General features: G+C 45.5%; 1 pseudogene; it reads left to right on the top strand.

The window, feature by feature from the left end:
• LOC139266604 (forkhead box protein F1-like) overlaps positions 1 to 22,339 on the top strand; it is a 59,045-nt pseudogene that overhangs the window by 4,329 nt on the left and 32,377 nt on the right.

Below are 22,339 nucleotides of genomic sequence, written 5' to 3'. Positions count from 1 at the left end.
TGTTGCCTACAGAATCACAGGCCTAGCTAGCTCTTACATCCTGCTGTAGTGAGAATGACTTGCTATGCAAGAGAGTAACCTCCTATCTGTAATTTATTGCAAAGTTGCCTTGGAAATGGATTACAGAATTCTTAATCTTTTTCAATTCTTTCTTAGCAAACAAATTGCTTTAAAATGTATGGCTTGTGGTTAGCACAGATGACTCATGTAACCACTTCTCTATGGCTTGGAATAAACTGTACAATTAAGTTATTTTTGTTCTATTTATGTTTCGCTAGTATGACTAATTTATGGTACCGGTCTGAATCACTGGGTCAAGATTCTTTAGGATCTGATAACCATGATCTGTTATATCTTTTTGAGTTAAAGATCCTATTAGTCATGACAGTGCAAAACATCTTCTTTTATTTTAGAACGTTACATGTAAAACCACAAGTACTTCAAGCTTCCTGGTGATACTAAGGTCACTAACTACAATTGAACAGTTTTATAATTAATAAAATTATTTTGAAGATATAAAACCAGATTTGAGGCTCTTCCACCTTCAGTAAAATAAAAATAAAACCCCAAAATGCTGCAAATGCACGCAAGATGTCGAGGAACCAACTAGGGGGGAGGCCATCTTAGACTGGGTGTTGTGTAATGAGAGAGGATTAATTAGCAATCTCATTGTGCAAGGCCCCTTTGGGAAGAGTGACCATAATATGGTGGAATTCTGCATTAGGATGGAGAATGAAACAGTTAATTCAGAGACCATGGTCCAGAACTTAAAGAAGGGTAATTTTGAAGGTATGAGGCGTGAATTGGCTAGGATAGATTGGCGAATGATACTTAAGGGGTTAACTGTGGATGGGCAATGGAAGACATTTAGAGACCGCATGGATGAACTACAACAATTGTACATTCCTGTCTGGCGTAAAAATAAAAAAGGGAAGGTGGCTCAACCGTGGCTATCAAGGGAAATCAGGGATAGTATTAAAGCCAAGGAAGTGGCATATAAATTGGCCAGAAAGCAGCGAACCCGGGGACTGGGAGAAATTTAGAACTCAGCAGAAGAGGACAAAGGGTTTGATTAGGGCAGGGAAAATGGAGTACGAGAAGAAGCTTGCAGGGAACATTAAGACGGATTGCAAAAGTTTCTATAGATATGTAAAGAGAAAAAGGTTAGTAAAGACAAACGTAGGTCCCCTGCAGTCAGAATCAGGGGAAGTCATAACGGGGAACAAAGAAATGGCAGACCAATTGAACAAGTACAACAACCTTCCGGATATAAAAGGGGTCAGAGGGTCTAGTAAGGAGGAGGAACTGAGGGAAATCCTTATTAGTCGGGAAATTGTGTTAGGGAAATTGATGGGATTGAAGGCCGATAAATCCCCAGGGCCTGATGGACTGCATCCCAGAGTACTTAAGGAGGTGGCCTTGGAAATAGCGAATGCATTGACAGTCATTTTCCAACATTCCATTGACTCTGGATCAGTTCCTATCGAGTGGAGGGTAGCCAATGTAACCCCATTTTTTAAAAAAGGAGGGAGAGAGAAAACAGGGAATTATAGACCGGTCAGACTGACCTCAGTAGTGGGTAAAATGATGGAATCAATTATTAAGGATGTCATAGCAGTGCATTTGGAAAGAGGTGACATGATAGGTCCAAGTCAGCATGGATTTGTGAAAGGGAAATCATGCTTGACAAATCTACTGGAATTTTTTGAGGATGTTTCCAGTAGAGTGGACAAGGGAGAACCAGCTGATGTGGTATATTTGGACTTTCAGAAGGATTTCGACACGGTCCCACACAAGAGATTAATGTGCAAAGTTAAAGCACATGGGATTGGGGGTAGTGTGCTGACATGGATTGAGAACTGGTTGTCAGACAGGAAGCAGAGAGTAGGAGTAAATGGGTACTTTTCAGAATGGCAGGCAGTGACTAGTGGGGTACCGCAAGGTTCTGTGCTGGGGCCCCAGCTGTTTACACTGTATATTAATGATTTAGACGAGGGGATTAAATGTAGTATCTCCAAATTTGCGGATGACACTAAGTTGGGTGGCAGTGTGAGCTGCGAGGAGGATGCTATGAGGCTGCAGAGTGACTTGGATAGGTTAGGTGAGTGGGCAAATGCATGGCAGATGAAGTATAATGTGGATAAATGTGAGGTTATCCACTTTGGTGGTAAAAACAGAGAGACAGACTATTATCTGAATGGTGACAGATTAGGAAAAGGGGAGGTGCAGCGAGACCTGGGTGTCATGGTACATCAGTCATTGAAGGTTGGCATGCAGGTACAGCAGGCGGTTAAGAAAGCAAATGGCATGTTAGCCTTCATAGCAAGGGGATTTGAGTACAGGGGCAGGGAGGTGTTGCTACAGTTGTACAGGGCCTTGGTGAGGCCACACCTGGAGTATTGTGTAGAGTTTTGGTCTCCTAACTTGAGGAAGGACATTCTTGTTATTGAGGGAGTGCAGCGAAGGTTCACCAGACTGATTCCCGGGATGGCGGGACTGACCTATCAAGAAAGACTGGATCAACTGGGCTTGTATTCACTGGAGTTCAGAAGAATGAGAGGGGACCTCATAGAAACGTTTAAAATTCTGATGGGTTCAGACAGGTTAGATGCAGGAAGAATGTTTCCAATGTTGGGGAAGTCCAGAACCAGGGGTCACAGTCTAAGGATAAGGGGTAAGCCATTTAGGACCGAGATGAGAAGAAACTTCTTCACCCAGAGAGTGGTGAACCTGTGGAATTTTCTACCACAGAAAGTTGTTGAGGCCAATTCACTAAATATATTCAAAAAGGAGTTAGATGAAGTCCTTACTACTAGGGGGATCAAGGGGTATGGCGAGAAAGCAGGAATGGGGTACTGAAGTTGCATGTTCAGCCATGAACTCATTGAATGGCGGTGCAGGCTAGAAGGGCCGAATGGCCTAATCCTGCACCTATTTTCTATATTTCTATGTTTCTATGTTTCTAAGATCAGTCCTCATCTGAAAGACAGTTAGGTTAGCATTTCAAGTGGGACTCCAGAAACAATGTAAATCCAATCGATTACTGCATTATATGCATTTCTTGCACTGGTAACAGTATTCACAGTTACACAATCAGTAAGGATGGTTTATTTGTTGGCTAAAACAGGATAAAAGAGGATAAATGCATTATCGTAGCCTAGCTTTATAAACACATGTTACAAATGAAGATTTTTTTAAAATGCTTCAAGAACTGTATTACCTGTCAATAATATTGTTCCCCTTTAACCAAGCAACTAGCAATGAATGAATAGTAAAATGTAATTTGATGCAAATCTACAGGTTATCAAAGTGCCAGGTTACACAGTTTCAAGAGGTGTCATATTATACCAAACGTTTAATTCTTTCAGTTACAGTCGCCTATTATATTTCGGATTTGGCATTGATGTTCCTGATGAGTGCTGCTACTTTATCTTTGTTGTACAATGTGTTACAGATCTCTGAGTTATCAAGAAAGAGCTTTCGAGTTTAACTTCTTTTTATTAGTAAAAAATATTTTTAAAAGACTGAGAAGTATAGATGATGCAGATTTAAACAGGCCATTTGACCTGACTATGAACACAGAACTGGAGGACACAGGTTCAAAAGTAACAAGCTACAGCAAGGCTAGATCCTAACATTTGTGTGATAAAGTACCACCTAATAAATAGAGCCATAGAGTTCAAAAAGAAAGGAAATGATGTTAATCCTTTATAAATTACTGGTTAGGCCCCAATTGGGAAGCCCACTTTAGGAAGGATGTCAGGGTTTCAGAGAGGGTGCAGAGGAGATTTACTAGAATGGTACCAGGGATGTGGGACTTCAGTTATGTAGAGAGACTGGAGAAGCTGAGGAGTAGAGAAGTTTAAGGGGAGATTTAATACATGTGTTCAAAATCATGAAAAGTTTTGATAGAGTAAATAAGGATTTCCAGTGCCAGAAGGGTTGGTAACAAAAGGAGACAGATCTAAGATAATTGGCAAAAGAACCAGAGGTGAGATGAGGAGAAATGTTTTTACATAGCGAGTTGTTACGATCTGGAATGTGCTGTCTGAAAGAGTGGTGGAAGCAGATTCAATAGTAACTTTCCAAAGGTAATCAGATAAATATTTGAAGTGAGAAAAGTTTGCAGTGCTAAGGGAAAGGGCAGGGAAATTTGACTAATTGGATAGCTCTTTCAAACCAGAGCCAGTGCAGGCACAATGGGCCAAATGGCCTCCTTCTGTTCTGTATTATTCTATGATTGAAGAGATTTTTCTCCCACAGTGCACTGAATGTAAAATAAACTCCCAGGAAAAGTAACTGATACTTTGTTGATTAACTACCTCAAAAAGGAACAGTATTAAGTATCTGGTTTAGAGTGGGACTGAGGGCTATAGAGATAAGTATGGTGAGATGTGAGATGAAGGTTTCTGTAGTATTGTGAGCCAGGAGAATGGGACGTATAGAAAATGTTTGATATGCAAATTCAGTAATGCTACAAACTAAAGGATACATCTTGCAATTTAGTGCTCACAATGCAGTACTTCACACAATGGATAAAGAGGCGAACATTAGTGGATGGCAAATTATATGGGCTGCAAATCAGCCATGTTGACCTCCACAGACATGGCTCCCAAGTGCATCTCATCACATAAAGCTCTGCACTACAATACCAAATTGTAAAATGTACTTGAAAAAGTACTGCTAAATTTATAATCTAAAATAAATGAAACCTGGCACTTACCATGGGCGTGCAGCCCAGTGCTGTCTGCCACTCCAGTATATTTCTTCAGTTGTACAAAGAAAGAACTTGCATTAATATAGCACCTTTCACAAACTCAGGAGGCCACAAAGCACTTCACAGTCAATGAACTACTTTTGAAGTGCAGTCACTGTTATAATGTGGTGCACAATGGCAACTAATGTGTCATCGGTAACTGGCATCTGCATAGTACAGGTACTGGCATACTGGAGGCGGTGTTGGATCTCGTCGTCGATGCCTGCTCTTGTTGATGGGAGGCTCCCGAGATATGGGAAGTGGTCCACGGGATCCAGGGCCGCGCCGTGGATCTTGATGACTGGGGAACAGTGCTGTGCGGTGAGGATAGGCTGGTGATGGATCTTTGTCTTACGGATGTTTAGCGTAAGGCCCATGCTTTCGTATGTCTTTGGCTGCCTGAGGAAAAGAGTGTTTGAAGACCAGGCCCTCAAAACTGCTACCAAGCTCATGGCTGTAGTAATACCTGCCCTACTGTATGGCTCAGAGACATGGACCATGTACAGCGGACACCTCAAGTTGCTGGAGAAATATCTCCAACGATGTCTCGGCAAGATCCTACAAATCCCCTGGGAGGACAGGCGCACCAACATCAGCGTCCTCATCCAGGCTAACATCCCCAGCATTGAAGCACTGACCACACTCAATCAGCTCCACTGGGCAGGCCACATAGTTCACATGCCAGACACGAGACTCTCAAAGCAAGTGCTCTACTCGGAGCTCCTTCACGGCAAATGAGCCAAAGGTGGGCAGCGGAAACTCTACAAGGACACCCTCAAAGCCTCCCTGATAAAGTGCGACATCTCCACTGACACCTGGGAGTCCCTGGCCCAAGACCGTCCTAAGTGGCAGAAGTGCATCTGAGAGGGTGCTGAGCACCTCAAGTCTCAACGCCAAGAGCATGCAGAAATCAAGCGCAGACAGCGGAAAGAACGTGTGGCAAACCAGTCCTACCTACCCCTTCCCTCAATGACTATCTGTTCCACCTGTGACAAGTTCTCGTATTGGACTGTTTAACCACCAAAGAACTCACTTCAGGAGTGGAAGCAAGTCTTCCTCGATTCCAAGGGACTGCCTATGATGATGACTACAGGCAGGGAAGTAGTTGTCAGCCGTAGTCCCACAGAGGCAGGGTGCGGGAACCTCAGGTGAGGGCAGTGAGGCAGCCCAAATTTCATATTTTTCTGCCCATTTCTGGTGGAATAATGCAGAAAAATCCAGTTCAAAGTATCCCTAACAAAGTATTCCCTTCCTGCTGCCTTGGTAGGTGGTAGATGTTCAATTCCTGGTTGTGATTAGAGCTGTAGCAACAAACCTAGGCACTAGTTTTGCTGATTAAAAAATAGCTTTCTTTAAATTTAAAAAAATACTGTTTTTTTTAGTAACGTAGAAAATATGGCCTTGATTTTAACTGGGAGCGGTAATCGTGCGCACAAGCCCGGTATTGGGCGACACACACGGAGAGTTCAGCCCAGCCGATCTTAATGGCAAGGCCTCATTTAAATAAAAATTCTCTAAGCCCAGTCTGGCACCGGGCCAGATGGTGAGTGGACTCCTCACTAGACTTTAATATTACATTGTGGCGCCAATTACATCATCGGGCTGTGACTTTTGCATGTCAAGTAAATCCTGCCTTTAGTGAGAGCCTGGTCGATGGCCTCAATCGCTGCCATTAATATTACGGTGGCCGAGAAAGTGCTGGGTTGGAAGTGGAATCTCGATTTTCAAGATTTTAATCCCTCGTCCAACCCTTTCCTGCCTGTCGGTGGGGAGGGGGCGGTGGGTTTAAAATAAAGACCAAAGTGTCTGTTTTTCTTGTGGACTAATAAAGGAGTAGATACATTTCCTCGGCATTTAGTAGACTAATTAATCTGGAAGGAGTAGAGGAACCAGCATTCAATTCTTGGATAGAAAGGTAAGTATGCAACTCCTTCTGAATGTAGTAATGGCATAGATTAATCTATTCTAGGTCTTGTGTACAAGGTGTAGATATCTCTGGTTTCAGTTTCAGCTCTGTGAGGCCCCAAATTTGCATCCTCCAAAGGCAAAATCTCAAAGAAGCACAATTTAGTGGCCTTATTGACCATTTGGCAAATGCTGAAAAGTAGGGCCTTCTCCTAACTTCTGTTGGTAATGTAGTCTCTTAATTGAAGGCAAATTTTGAATGGAGAAATAATTGCAGACTTATGTGTTTTATTCTTTAAACCCTTGTTCAGAAGGCAGTTCAAATGAGTACCCGTGAGCATATTTTTCAGATTCAGGTGGCCTCACAAACATTTTTGATAATTTGTCAGAATTAATTAACTTTTCAGCAACAAGTTAAGGTCCTACCTCAGTCAGCTTTAGTTTTTCAGCACTCAGTTACTGGTGAAGACTTGGTGCAGGGGCCTGACATACCGCAGATGCGCAGACCTTAGTCAAAGGGGCTGGTGATGACATTTGGAAGCCAGCTTGTGTTTTGAGAGAAATTGTTTCCACTAGCAAAATATGCTGGAATTACAAGTGAGATTTATGGTTGTTTTTAAATTGGCTCCAATCACTTGCTTTAGAATTCTAAATCATAAAGAATTACTACTCTTAACTAGAGATTTAAAGAGGCTCCATGTACATACAAAAGTATTTAGCAATCATTTTTCGTAAGTTTACAAAAACACGATGAAGTGACACATATTGTGCTGAAATGCATCAGTTTGTCATTTCAGTATGACATAAATACAGCAAACATCATAGGAAACTCTTGGATCTCCTATCGCCCACCAGAAAAAAAACATTAACAAGTTTGTCAATACATTTTCCTGAAGTCAGTACCACATTAAATACTACAGCAGCAAAATGTTACAAAGGACAGGTTTATTTCACACTAATTACTATACCTGCAGACTGAACGCTAACTCCAGCAGTTCAGTAAAAGGATGGTCACTTTATGAAGTGAGCATATGACACTTATTCCATAACACACATGAAAATACCTAGGTTGAACCTCTCTAATCCGGCACTCTTTGGTCCGGCAACCTCCCTGGTTCCACATTATTCTCGGCGAGGGGTCACAATCCCGCGTTGTGTAATTTTTAAGAGTATGGATAGTAAGAAAGACGACAGGAAAAGGTTGAATGCTGAACTTACACAGATCCCTTTACGCAATAAAGCACTTGGGTGCTCACAAAAGCCGATTCCTCCAAACAGCGCAAAACAGGCTGAAAGCTGCCACAGATCTGGGGCACAAACGCCGGTGAGCGGGCAGCCCTCGGGCCCAGTGACATCATTGCTGTCCCTCCCAACAACACCCGCCTGAGCTGCTGCTCACCTTTTTGATGTTGGAATTGGAGGCTAGATAGAAATCCTTTTTATACAAGAAATTGCCAAATTATTGCCCCATGTCCACGGGAACCGCTTCACAGCCGTCACGCCTGAAAATGGTGTCGGGATCAGGAAGAGCCGTGGGTTCCCATAGGGACAGAACGAGGCACTACAGAGCGGGCGGGAGCACTGCCAGGTCAGAGAGAAGTTGAGGGCTCGACCTGGTGTCAGGTGAGGGGATCTTAGTGTTTATTTAAATCGGGTACTGCTGACAACGCTGCTGACAACGACTCAGCCGGTTGTCAGACCTCTGTGATGGAATCATCCACCTCCACTACCAAAATTAAGAAAATAAATGCTGGCATATGGTGCCCGGAGAAGCCGCCGTATTCCTACATAGCCCTGATTGTGATGACTATCCAGAGCTCTCCCACCAAGTGGCTGACTCTCAGCAAGATCTACCAGTTCCTCCAGAGCCACTTCCCCTTTTTCCAAGGCTCTGACCAAGGCTGGAAGAACTCAGTGCGTCACAACCTCTCCTTGAACGAGTGCTTCATCAAACTGCCCAAGGGCCTGGGCAGACCTGACAAAGGCCATTACTGGACCATTAACCCGGACAGTGAGTTCATGTTTGAGGAGGCACCTTCAAGTGCAGACCCAGGGGCTTTCACAGGAAATGCCAAGCCTTGAAGTCCATGTACAGCATGATGAACGGATTGGGGCTCAACGACATCCCAGAGACCCATAACTTCCAAGGGCCAAGAGGACCCATCTCCTGCGCCTCCAACAGCCTTTCTATAGATAGTAGCATCAGCATGATGAATGGACATTTGCCCAGCAACGTTGACGGGATGGGTTTACTGGGACATTCTGTCTCTCACCTCTCGGCCAACAATGGTCACTATATGGGAAGCTGTACAGGATCTTCGGTCGGAGACTACCGCAACCACACCGACAGCTCACTGCCCACATCTCCCTTGCTGCCCGGCAGTGGGGTGATGGAGCCGCACTCCATGTACACTACCTCGGCTTCAGCATGGGCTCCTTCTACCTCCACACTGAACAACCGGGCTCCTTACATCAAACAGTAGCATCTCTCACCGTGCAACTTGTTAGCGAATCTCACTTCCAACCTGCAAGCACACTCCGTAGATCAGTCCTAGTTACACCAAAATAGCCACAATGCGGCCGATATACAAGGTCATCATCATCATCATAGGCGGTCCCTCATATCGAGAATGGCTTGCTTCCCGCCAAAAAGGGATGAGTCCACAGGTGTTTCAATGAAGGACCTAATATTCAAGGTCCCGAACTACATATTGAAAGGTGGAAGATGTCCGAGCGTGGATTTTTTTAACATGTGGTGGCCGTTGCACACCAGCCACCACATGGGCTTGACAGAGCTAGGTCTTGGTCCAGTGGCAAGGATTAGCCAAGATGACTGGATTTCAGCTCTGCTGCATGGACCTAGTGTGCACATATTGCAGTGTGGGCTGGCCCGTGCTGCCCCTTGGCCCTCGCCTCTTCTGGGCCCCAAACTCACACCTCTCCTGGGCCCCGATCATGTTGCTCTACAATCTACACTCAGTGTACTTCCCCTTTCGCAGAAGCCTGTGAACACGGCCCACAGGGAACTGCAGTCCCGCCCGGGAGGAGCGAGACATGGCCTTGGCCTGAGCTTTACCGCCGTTTTTTCCTCTTCCAGACAATTCCACAATCCAAACAGTCAGACAAAGAATATACAAGGTACGGAGCCCATGGTACTACAGTTACAGATTAGCAAAAATAGCTTTTGTAGGAAGCAATTCTAAAACTTTGCTGACAGTGGGATTTTTAAGTCTGAAGTCTGGGGTTGGAGTGACCTCCCATAGTCCGCCAAATTCTCTGGTGGGACACAGGCCAGGTCCGGAGGGTGCCGGATTAGAAAGGTACAACCTGTACTTTCATTGTCAGCTTCCGTCCGGGTTACGTGTAGGGGCGTCATGAGTCAGGTGGCAAGGCCATACCCTTTGTCCCCCAGTAGCCAGCTCTGCCCTTCTGCCTGCTGCTGAAACATGGCAGATATGGGTGCTCCCATAGTATCTTGCATCAACTGACATGATGCGATGCATGTCATCGCACATGAGTTGCACATTAATGGAGTGGAAGCCTTTTCTGTTCCTGTAAATCCTCCAAAGGTGCTCGCAAGGTGATGTGGGTACAATCAATGCAGCCCTGTACCTTTGGGAAGCCAGCAATCCTGGAGAATCCTACAGCCCTTTCACACATTGCCTGGGTGGTTATGGGGAACTTTATGTAGTCATTCCTCCGGGCATATAGTGCAGCAGTTACTTGCTGAATGCAGATATGTGTTGCATGTTGAGAAATGGCGCACACATCCCCAGTTGTGGCCTGGAACGATCTGAAGGCATAGAATGAACGTGCAGCTGTGACCTTCTGTAAGATTTCTAAATCTCTGGCATTAAATTGACAGCAATACGATTCTTTTAAAACAATTTGGAACAGTTTATTAAACACACACACATTTATCAGCAGTCGTCATTATCCTATGGATCTTACTTAGTTACAACAGATACAATGTTACAATAATGATTTGTAAAAAGGTACACATCACTTTCCTCTGGCTGGCTGGCTGAAAACATGGCCTGCTGTTTCGGCTGGTCTTTGAGCGGGTGTTTTGCCATGTGCCCAGGAGAGAAAGAGAGAGAGCAAACTGTGGCTTGAGTTTTTTTATATCCCTTAAGTCCATTGTTCCTCCAAAAGCCTCAGGGTTGGACCTTGGTTCCAGGGCAGTTCCTTATTGGCTCTCCTCACTCAAGTGTCTGCTGGACTGGCCAGCCATCCCTTGATTAGGTTTAATGACTTTCCAATTAACACAATACACAAACAGCATGCTGGAGGTCTGTGAGCTTCCATTTTGAATCTTTCAAAACTGTCATTTTGTATAGCCTACACTTTCAACATTTATACATACACAGAATCAATTTTATTACTGAACACTTTGATTCTTACACTTCACTTCAACTGACAAAGCAGTTCTCCTAACGCTTCTAGGTTGCAGGTCTGCTTTTACTAACTCACAGATCTCACTTACAACTTCTTTGTGGAAACACGGCCTTCTGACACAGCCTGCATCACTCAGGTACAGGTATGAACACCTGTCTCGATATACCTGACATGGGTAAGGCCTCCTACCCATCATACTACGTGCCCGGAGGTTCCTCATGCGATGACGTTGAATCAATTGTCTCCTCCACAGCACCATCATGCAGAAGGCTTGCACAAGGTATGACATTGTCAGTATTGACCCCATGATTAAATTGTACCTTTGCAAGAAGCTCAAAATGGCAGGCAGGACAAGGTTATTTGTTTTCTCTCCCCAAGGTCAACGCCCTAGTTATGGACCACACCCAGGTCTGAGCATACGCAATGATCGGGAAACATCTCCCGGGGCTTCACTTGATGCATAGTGGCATAGCGTAAGGCTTCTCATGCCTTCAGTTCGCCTTCCATACACCCCCACACACCCCCACCCCCCCCAGGCTTCTTTTCAAGCCGAGTCCCAAGCCCTTGTGTCCGAACAAGGAACCGATTCTGCCGGCCGACACTCCAACCCTCAAGCCCAGTTTGGAGGCATTCGGTGATGGCGTGGCACTTTACAAAAAATCAAGACTTAAAGAATTCTATGAAACTTCCATTTTCTGCGTTTTAAGTTTGAAAAATTTAAGCTTGATGATGAATATTTATGTGTTCTTAACACCCTCCAAAACTTCACCTAAAAACAATGGCGTCTTTCTGCAACAATTTTTTGAGGTGTGCTGGTTTTTCTTAAATGCCCATAAAGTATTTCTGGAGTGGTCACATACGCCGTCCTAGGAAATATGTAAGTTGGCCAAACGTGCATAATTGTGAAAAACTGGCGCAAACATCAGGTTAAACGCAAAAAAAATTAATCTAAAAATATCATAACTAACTGAGTTAGGCTGACGCACAATCTTTGGGAAAACTTGGATTTTTAAATTTAGGCCAAAAAAAGCATCGTGCGCCAAAAAAACGGCGCAAATCACTGAGGAAAATTGAGCCCTACACCTTGAAGGGTGAAAGTTGCCTGTGCGTGGATTTTTTTAATGTGTGGTGGTCGTTGCACACCAGCCACCACACAAGCTTGACAGAGCTAGGTCCTGGTCCAGTGGCAAGGGTTAACCAAGACATATCACAGTGTGGGCTAGCCCATGCTGCCCCTGGGCCCTTGCCTCTTCTGGGCCCCGAACTCCCGCCACTCCTGGGCTCCGATCACGCCCCTCTACGAACTCTTGCCGCTCCTCCGCCCTGACCTCGTCGCTTCTGCTGTACCTGCCCGCAGTGCAATCAGCGACCTGGGTTTAGGTGACGTCAAATTAGTCGCCCTCTTCACAACTATCGCCCTCCTGCAGCAGCACGCGTGCCCCGGCCTGCTGATGCTCTTGCAGGAGCAACAGGTGGTGCTGTAGGTGGTGCAAGTCACCCAGCTGCCAGCTCTATGTGACATTTTATTAGTTTTCCTCCATCTGCTTTGAACTTTAAGTAAAAATCTATTGGTTATTGAATATAAGTGTAAATATGTTCCCCTTATACTTGGCATCCTGCCATGTTGATCCAGTGTTGAGCCGAGGTCTGCTGCTTATTATTTACTGGCCCCAGCTTGCCCACTCTCTTCCAAGTGCCTCCTGCAAGCCTGCACTGCCCAACGTACAGGTACATCAGTTGTGGAACTCTCACTATTCATAGCACAGAGATTCCGTTAGTACTTACTTCAACAACGTCCCATCCCTGTACCCAGATAGAGGACTGTTAGCACAGCAACCTCCTAGATTTACTGGTTTGGACATTCCAGCGGCAAATCACACTGAAAGTTAACACTGGTGAACGGATATGCATCCCAAAGCATGAACTTATCTTTTCTGTTTGCTGGTGTTGTTTATCTCCAGCATGTTCTGCTTTTATTCCAGAGGTACAGCAATTGAAGTTTATTTTTCTTTTTAGTTTGCACTGAAAGTCAGCTCCACTTTTATGGCACACAGACAGTAAACTGAAGGTCTGGCCTTGGCTATAAGCTTCATACATGTGGGAGCTCATACTAATTTACACACCTGCCATTCAGATGTGTTTTGTACATCAGGAAAAATCTTATTGGGTGGTGGAGGGGGGAATAAAGACCTTCTAGAGGCTTAATAAAATTAAGTTTAGAATTAACAATACTCGATAAAAAAATATTACTTTCCCTAAAAAAAACAGAAAAACTAGAAGGTGTCCCAAAACAATATTAGCTCTTCCAAAGATTCAGTTGGTTAATGTGCAGATCTGAGCTAAAGACACAGGGACACCTCCAGCGAATATGCAGATGAGCTGCAAACCCTGCAAACCACCAGGTTGCAGAGGAGGATCAATCCATGGTGGATCAGGCTGAACTAGAGACTCGAACCGAGGAGGCAGAAGTGTATGGGGTACACACCTTCACCACAAAATGTCCACCGATTATGCTAAAAGTCGAACTGGATGGAATTCCCGTATCCATGGAACTGGACACGGGTGCAAGTCAGTCTATCATGAGCAAAAAGGCCTTCAACAAGCTGTGGGCCTGTGTGCAACAAGGCACACAGGCTCAAGCTTAGCCCCATTCATACCAAGCTAAGAACTTACACTAAAGAGCTGATCCCTGTTATTGGCAGCACAGCAGTAAAAGTCACCTATGATGGAGCAGTACACGAACTCCCACTATGGATTGTACCAGGAGATGGCCCCCCACTGTTCGGAAAAATCCGCTGGAACTGGGACGACATCCGAGCACTTTTGTCCGTCGACGACGCCTCATGTGCCCAGGTCCTGAGCAAGTTCCCGTCATTGTTTGAGCCAGGCAGCAGAAGTTTCTCGGGGGTGAAGGTGCAGATCCACTTGGTTCCCGGTACATGACCCATCCACCACAAGGCACGGGCGATGACAAATATGATGCGAGAGAAAGTGGAAATTGAGCTGGACAGGCTGCAGCGAGAAGGCATCATCGCGCCGGTGGAGTTCAACGAGTGGGCCAGTCCGATTATTCCGGTTCTCAAAGGCAATGGCACAGTCAGAATTTGTGGGGACTCTAAAGTAACGATTAACCGTTTTATGCTACAGGACCAGTACCCACTACCCAAGGCAGACGACCTATTTGTGACCCTGGCTGGAGGAAAGACGGTCACCAAGTTGGACCTGACCTCGGCCTACATGACACAGGAGCTAGCGGAATATTTGAAAGGCCTCACCTGCATCAACACGCACAAAGGTCTGTTCATCTACAATAGATGCCCATTTGGGATTCGATCGGCCGTGGCAATTTTTCAAAAGAACATGGAGAGGCTGCTAAAGTCGGTTCCGCGCACTGTGGTTTTCCAGGACAACATACTGGTCACAGGTTGGGACACCATCGAACACTTGAAGAACCTGGATGAGGTTCTAAGTCGGCTAGATCGCGTGGGACTCAGGTTGAAACGCTCGAAGTGTGTTTTCCTGGTGCCAAAGGTCAAGTTCTTAGGGAGAAGAATCGTGGCAGATGGCATCAGACCCGCCGACGCCAAAACGGAGGCCATCAAGAACACCCCGAGACTACAGAACGTAATGGAGCTGCGGTCGTTCCTGGGACTCCTCAACTATTTTGGTAATTTCCTACCCGGGTTAAGCACCTTGCTGGAACTCCTACATGTGTTGCTACACAAGGGAAATGACTGGGTATGGGGGAAATCACAAGAGGCTGCTTTTGAGAACACCAGAAATCTGTTATGTTCCAACAAACTGCTTGTTCTGTATAACCCATGTAAATATTTAGTGCTAGCTTGCTATGCGTCTTCGTACGGGCTCAGGTGTGTGTTGCAACAAGCAAACGAATTGGGAACATTGCAACCGTCGCCTAAGCGTCCAGGAGTTTGTCCAAGGCCGAAAGGGCCTACAGCATGATTGAAAAAGAAGCTCTGGCATGTATTTACGGGGTGAAAAAATGCACCAGTATCTGTTTGGTCTCAAGTTTGAGTTAGAAACTGACCATAGGTCGCTCATATCGCTATTCTCAGAGAGCAAAGGGATTAATACCAATACCTCTGCCCAAATCTAAAGATGGACACTCACACTGTCTGTATATAACTATGTAATCCGCCACAGACCAGGCACAGAGAACTGCGCTGATGCTCTCAGTCGGCTACCATTGCCCACCACCGGGGTAGAAATGGCACAGCCTGCAGACTTGCTCATGGTGATGGGTGCATTTGAAAATGAAAAGTCACCCGTGACGGCCCGCCAGATCAGGACCTGGGTCAGCCAGGATCCATTACTGTCCCTTGTAAAAAACTGTGTCCTCCATGGGAGTTGGTCCAGTTTCCCAGCGGAGATGCATGAAGAGATCAAGCTGTTCCAGCGGTGCAAAGACGAAATGTCCATAGAGGCGGACTGTCTTTTGTGGGGCAACCGCGTGGTTTTGCCTAAGAAAGGCAGGGAAACATTCATAGGCGACCTACGCAGTACCCACCCAGGCATAGTAATGATGAAAGCTATAGCCAGATCCCATGTGTGGTGGCCCTGCATCGACTCAGATTTGGAGTAATGCATGCGCCAATGCAACACTTGCTCTCAACTGAGCAATGCACCCAGAGAGGCACCGCTAAGTTTGTGATCATGGTCTCCAAACTGTGGTCTTGGATCTACGTTGACTTTGTGGGCCCGTTTCTAGGCAACATGTTTTTGATTGTTGTGGATGCTTATTCAAAATGGATTGAGTGTGTAATAATGTCAGTAAGCACATCCACTGCCACCATCGAAAGCATACGAGCCATGTTTGCCACACACGGCCTGCCAGATATCCTTGTCAGCGACAATGGGCCGTGCTCCACCAGTGCTGAATTCAAGGAATTCACGACCCGCAATGGGATCAAGCACGTCACAATTGCCCTGTTGAAGCCCGCATCCAATGGCCAGGCAGAACGGGCAGTGCAAACCATCAAGCAAAGCTTGAAACGTGTGTCGGAAGGCTCCCTGAAGACCCGACTATCCCGAGTCCTGCTCAGCTACCGCACCAGACTGCACTCGCTCACCGGGGTTCCCCAGCCGAACGGCTCATAAAAAGGGCACTCAAAACAAGGCTCTCTCTTGTCCACCCTGATCTCCATGATCACGTCGAGGGCAGGCGGCATCAACAAAGCATGTACCATGATCGCGCAAACTTGTCACGCGATATTGAAGTCAATGACCCTGTATTTGTACTCAACTATGGACATGGTCCCAAATGGCTTGCTGGCACCATCATAGCCAAAGAAGGGAGTAGGGTGTTTCAGGACAAACTTGCTAATGGTCTAATTTGCAGAAAGCATTTGGACCAAACCAAACTGCGATTCACAGACTGCCACGAGCAACCCAAAGAGGACACCACCAACTACGACCCTCCAACACACACACAAGTGGCAACCGACCTCACGGTCGACCACGAAGCTGAACTCACCATCCCCAGCAGCCCGGCAAGGCCAACTGCCCAGCAGCCCAGCGAAGAACCAACCAACTCACCCACACCTGCATTTGTACCGAGACGATCGACAAGGGAGCGAAAAGCCCCAGATCGTCTCACCCTGTAAATAAGTGCACTATTGACTTTGGGAGGGAGTGATGTCATGTATGCAACCTGAGGTAACCTGTATCATACCGCCACCAGAGGGCATACCTGTTGGAGTCCCAAGGGATCCCAGCATCCCTTGGGAGCACTGTATATAAGCAGGCCTCCCATGCTGTACCAACACTCTGGAGTTTGACTAAAGGAGCTAAGGGCACATTTACTCATGTCTACAGTATTCAGTTACATTACTTTATTATGAGCATAACACCCACATTCATAGAATCATAGAAATTTACAGCACGGGAGGAGGCCATTCGGCCCGTCGGCCCGTCATGTCCACACCGGCTGACAGAGCAAGCCAGCCTAATCGTGCCACATAAAATGTTACTGCACAAAAGTTCACGGGGTTGGGGGTAATATATTAGCATGGATAGAGGATTGGTTGACTAACAGAAAACAGAGAGTTGGGATAAATGGGTCATTCTCCAGTTGGCAAACAGTAACTAGTGGGGTGCCGCAGGGATCGGTGCTGGGGCCACAACTATTTACAATCTACATTGATGACTTGGATGAAGGGACCGAGTGTAATATAGCCAAGTTTGCTGATGATACAAAGATGGGTGGGAAAGCAAATTGTGAGGACGACACAAAAAATCTGAAAAGGGATATAGCCAGGCTAAGTGAGTGGGTAAATAGTTGGCAGATGGAGTATACTGTGGAAAAATGTGTGGTTATCTACTTTGGCAGAAAGAATAGAAAAGCAAATTGTTTTTTAAATGGAGAAAAATTGCAAAGTGCTGCAGTACAGAGGGACCTGGGGGTCCTTGTGCATGAAACATAAAAAGTTAGTATGGAGGTACAGCAAGTAATCAGGAAGGCAAATAGAATGTTGGCCTTTATTGCAAGGGGGATAGAGTATAAAAGCAGAGAAGTCCTGCTACAACTGTGCAGGGTATTGGTGAGGCCACACCTAGAGTACTGCATACAGTTTTGGTCTTCGTACTTAAGAAAGGATATACTTACATTGGAGACAGTTTAGAGAAGGTTCACTAGATTGATTCCGGAGATGAGCGGGTTGACTTATGAAGATAGGTTGAGTCGAACATAAGAACATAAGAAATAGGAACAGGAGTAGGCCATATGACCCCTCGAGCCTGCTCTGCCATTCAAAAAGATCATGGCTAATCTGATCATGGACTCAGCTCCACTTCCCTGCCCGCTCCCCATAACCTCTTATCCCCTTATCGTTTAAGAAACTGTCTATTTCTGTCTTATAGGTTGGGCCTATACTCATTGGAATTCAGAAGAATGAGAGGTGATCTTATCGAACCATATAAGATAACGAGGGGCTCGACAAGGTGAATGCAGTGAGGATATTTCCATTTATAGGGGAAACTAGAATTAGGGGGCATAGTCTCAGAATAAGGGGCCGCCCATTTCAAACTGAGTTGAGGAAGAATTTCTTGTCTCAGAGGGTTGTAATTCTGTGGAATTCTCTGCCCCGGAGAGCTGTGGAGGCTGGGTCATTGAATATATTAAAGGCGGAGATAGCCAGATTTTTAAGCGATAAGGGAATAAAGGGTTATGGGGAATGGGCAGGGAAGTGGAGCTGAGTCCATGATCAGATCAGCCATGCTCTTATTAAATGGCGGAGCAGGTTCGAGGGGCCAAATGGCCTACTCCTGCTCCTATTTCTTATGTTCTTATTAATCCCACTTGCCAGCTCTTGATCCGTAGCCACGTAGGTTACAGCACTTCAAGTGCATATCCAAGTACTTTTTAAAAGTGGTGAGGGTTTCCGCCTCCACCATCCTTTCAGGCAGTGAGATCCAGATCTCCACCACTCTCTGGGTGAAAAAAAATTCCTCTCAAACCTCTCTAAACCTCTTACCAGTTGCTTTAAATCTATACCCCCTGGTTGTTGTCCCCTCTGCTAAGGGAAGTAGGTCCTTCCTATCCACGACATCTAGGCCCCTCATAATTTTATATACCTCAATTAGATCTCCCCACAGCCTCCTCTCTTCCAAAGAAAACAAACCCAGCCTATACAATCTTTGCTCATAACTAAAATTCTCCAGTTGAGCCAACATCCTTGTAAATCTCCTCTGTACTCTCTCGACATCAAGATCCACGGCATGGCCATGGAAAACATGGACCACGTCCCCTATCTCGGGAGCCTCCTATCAACAAGAGCAGGCATTGATGACGCGATCCAACACCGCCTCCAGTGCGCCAGTGCAGCCTTCGGTCACCTGAGGAAAAGAGTGTTTGAAGATCAGTCTCTCAAAACTGTCACCAAGCTCATGGTCTACAGGGCTGTAGTAATACATGCCCTCCTGTATGGTTCGGAGACGTGGACCATGTACAGTAGACGCCTCAAGTCACTGGAGAAATACCACCTGCGATGTCTCCGCAAGATTCTGCAAATCCCCTGGGAGGACAGACGCACAAACATTAGCGTCCTCGTCCAAGCCAACATCCCCAGCATTGAAGCACTGACCACACTTGATCAGCTCCGCTGGGCAGGCCACATAGTTCGCATGCCAGACACAAGACTCCCAAAGCAAGTGCTCTACTCAGAACTCGTCCACGGCAAACGAGCCAAAGGCGGGCAGAGGAAACATTACAAGGACACCCTCAAAGCCTCCCTGATAACATGCGACATCCCCACTGACACCTGGGAGATCTTGGCCATAGACCACCCTAAGTGGAGGAAGTGCATTCGGGTGGGTGCTAAGCTCCTCGAGTATTGTCACTGAGAGCATGTAGAAATCAAGCGCAGGCAGCGGAAGGAGCTTGCAGCAAACCAGGCTCCCTACCCACTCTTTCCCTCAACGACTATTTGTCCCACCTGTGACAGAAACTGTGGTCCTCGTATTGGACTGTACAGCCACCTAAGAACTCATGCTAAGAGTGGAAGCAAGTCTTCCTCGATCCTGAGGGACTGTCTATGATGATGATGAAATCTCCTCTGTAATCTCTCTCACGCAATCACATCTTTCCTGTAATGTGGTGACCAGAACTGCATGCAGTACTCGAGCTGTGGCCTAACTAGTGTTTTGTACAGTTCAAGCATAACCTCCCTGCTCTTGTATTCTATGCTCAGCTAATAAAGGCAGTATTCTGTATGCCTTCTTAATCATCTTTTCTACCTGGCCTGCTACTTTCAGGGATCTGTAGACATGAACTCCAAGCTCCCTCTGAACCTCTACACTTTTCAGTGTTCTACCATTTATTGAGTATTCCCTTGCCTTGTTAGCCCTCCCCAAATGTATTACCTCACATTTCTCTGGATTGAATTCCATTTGCCACTGTTCTGTTCACCTGACCAGATCATTGAAATCTTCCTGTAGTCTACAGCTTTCTTCTTCATTATCAACCACGCAGCCAATTTTTGTATCATCTGCAAACTTCTTAATCATACCCTCTACATTCAAGTCTAAATCATTACTGAGCCCTGCAGAACCCCACTGGAAACAGCCTTCCAGTCACAAAAACATCCATCGACCATTCCCCTTTGCTTGCTGCCTCGGAGCCAGTTTTGTATCCAGCTTGCCACTTTGCCCTGGATCCCATGGGCTTTTATTTTTATAAGAACATAAGAGCATAAGAAATAGAAGCAGGAGTAGGCCATAAGGCCCCTTGAGCCTGCTCCACCATTTAATACAACCATGGCTGATCTGATCATGGACTCAGCTCCACTTCCCTGCCCGCTTCCCATAACCCCTTATCCCCTTATCGTTTAAGAAACTGTCTATTTCTGTCTTAAATTTATTCAATGTCCCAGCTTCCACAGCTCTCTGAGGCAGCGAATTCCACAGATCCACAACCCTCTGAGAGAATAAATTTCTCCTCATCTCAGTTCTATATGGGTGGCCCCTTATTATAAGATCATGCCCTCTAGTTCTTGTCTCCCCCACCAGTGGAAACATCCATCTTGTCAAGCCCCCTCATAATCTTATACGTTTCTATAAGATCACCTCTCATTCTTCTGAAATCCAATGAGTAGAGGCCCAACCTACTCAACCTTTCCTCATAAGTCAACCCACTCATCCCCGGGATCAACCTAGTGAACCTTCGCTGAACTGCCTCCACAGCAAGTATATCCTTTCGTAAATATGGAAGCCAAAACTGCACGCAATATTCCAGGTGTGGCCTCACCAATACCTTGTACAGCTGTAACAAGGCATCCCTGCTTTTATACTATATCCCCTTTGCAATAAAGACAAGATTCCATTGACCGTGCTGATCACTTGCTGTACCTGCATACTATCCTTTTGTGTTTCATGCACAAGTACCCCAAGATCCCGATGTACTGCAGCACTTTGCAATCTTTCTCCATTTAAATAATAACTTGCTCTTTGATTTTTTTTCTGCCAAAGTGCATGACCTCACACTTTCCAACATTATATTCCATCTGCCAAATTCTTGCCCACTCACTTAGCCTGTCTATGTCCTCCTGCAGCCTCTTTATGTCCTCCTCACACATTAACCTTGCTCCCATCTTTGTATCGTCAGCAAACTTGGCTACGTTACACTCAGTCCCCTCTTCCGAGTCGTTAACATAGATTGTAAATAGTTGGGGTCCCAGCACTGATCCCTGCGGCACCCCACTCGTTACTGATTGCCAACCAGAGAATGAAGCACTTATCCCGACTCTCTGTTTTCTGTTTGTCAGCCAATCTTCTATCCATGCTAATATATTACCCCCAACCCTATGAAATTTTATCGTGTGCAGTAACCTTTTGTGTGGCACCTTGTCAAATGCCTTCTGGAAATCCAAATACACCACATCCACTGGTTCCCCTTTATCCACCCTGTTCAAAGAATTCCAGAAAATTTGTCAAACATGACTTCCCTTTCATAAATCCATGCTGACTTTGCCTGACCAAATTTTGCTTTTCCAAATGTCTTGTTACTGCTTCTTTAATAATAGACTCCAGCATTTCCCCAACCACAGATGTTAGGCTAACTGATCTATAGTTTCCTGCTTTTTGTCTGCCTCCTTTTTTGAGGTGCATTACACTTGCAGTTTTCCAATCTGCTGGGACCTCCCCAGAATCCAGGGAATTTTGGTAAATTACAACCAATGCATCCACAATCCCTGCTGCTACTTCTCTTAAGACCCTAGGATACAAGCCATCAGGTCCAGGGGATCTATCTGCCTTTAGTCCCATTATCTTACTGAGCACCGCCTCCTTAGTGATTGTGATTGTGTTAAGTTCCTCCCCCCTATAGCCCCTTGACTTTCCACTGTTGTAATATTGTTCGTGTCCTCTACCGTAAAGACTGATACAAAATATTTGTTTAGAGTTTCTGCCATCTCCATGTTTCCCATTACTAATTCCCCGGTCTCGTCCTCTAAGGGACCACCATTCACTTTAGCCACTCTTTTTCTTTTTATATACCTATAGAAACTCTTACTATCTGTTTTTATATTTCGTGCTAGTTTACTTTCATAGTCTATCTTCCCTTTCTTAATCATTTTTTTAGTCATCGTTGCTGGCTTTTAAAAGCTTCCCAATCTTCTGTCCTCCCACTAGTTTTAGCCATTTTGTATGCCCTTGTGTTTAATCGGATACCGTCCTTTATTTCTTTAGTTAGTCACGGATGGCTGTCTTTTCTCTTGCACTCTTTCCTCCTTACTGGAATATATTTTTCTTGAGAGTTGTGAAAAA

Source organism: Pristiophorus japonicus, chromosome 7 (assembly GCF_044704955.1).
Source record: "Pristiophorus japonicus isolate sPriJap1 chromosome 7, sPriJap1.hap1, whole genome shotgun sequence".
Lineage (NCBI taxonomy): Eukaryota > Metazoa > Chordata > Chondrichthyes > Pristiophoridae > Pristiophorus > Pristiophorus japonicus.
Note: the sequence above shows the minus strand (reverse complement) of the source record. Positions and strands in the feature narration are given on the sequence as shown.